We start from the raw sequence: 616 nt of genomic DNA on the forward strand, positions 1-616 counted from the left end.
GTTAGTACGGCACTTGTAGCGGCTTGCGCAGAAAAAAAATACAATTGAAGAAAAGTAAAAGAAATCGACACTCCAATCCGAAAAAAAAACTGGTACCAATAGTGTAATGGTTACAGTAATGCAAAATATTATTGCATTTGAATAAAATATGACCAATTTCTTTAAACGTTTTCAAAACAATTTCAAAACCAAATATTTAGCCCCTAACCAAACTCGTTTCTCCGAGTACTTTACGCATGTGTATGGTATCATTTTGAGACAACCACGCTACCTTATGTTTCATGCTTTGCGAAAATTAAACTATCATAACCGGCTATTGAGAATTTCTCACTGAAATTGCAATCCAATTTCTATTCCTGTAAGTATTCTATCACCATAAAAAGTGTTCAAAGCAAGCAAAATAAAGGAAAGTTATACAAAGAACGATAAGATGAATTGCACGATACGATAAGTTGCAACGAGAAAAAAAAGATGCCAACTGTGCCACCCAATTTTGCAGGCGGAATAATTTTCAGTAGCGCGCGATAAAACAATTAATTTAAAAAAGAAAATAAAAAAAAATAAAATGCCAGCATTAGGCGAACACACCCATCATCGAAGCGTCGACAGTCTACAA

This window comes from Anopheles maculipalpis, chromosome 3RL (assembly GCF_943734695.1).
Source record: "Anopheles maculipalpis chromosome 3RL, idAnoMacuDA_375_x, whole genome shotgun sequence".
Taxonomy (NCBI): Eukaryota; Metazoa; Arthropoda; class Insecta; order Diptera; family Culicidae; genus Anopheles; species Anopheles maculipalpis.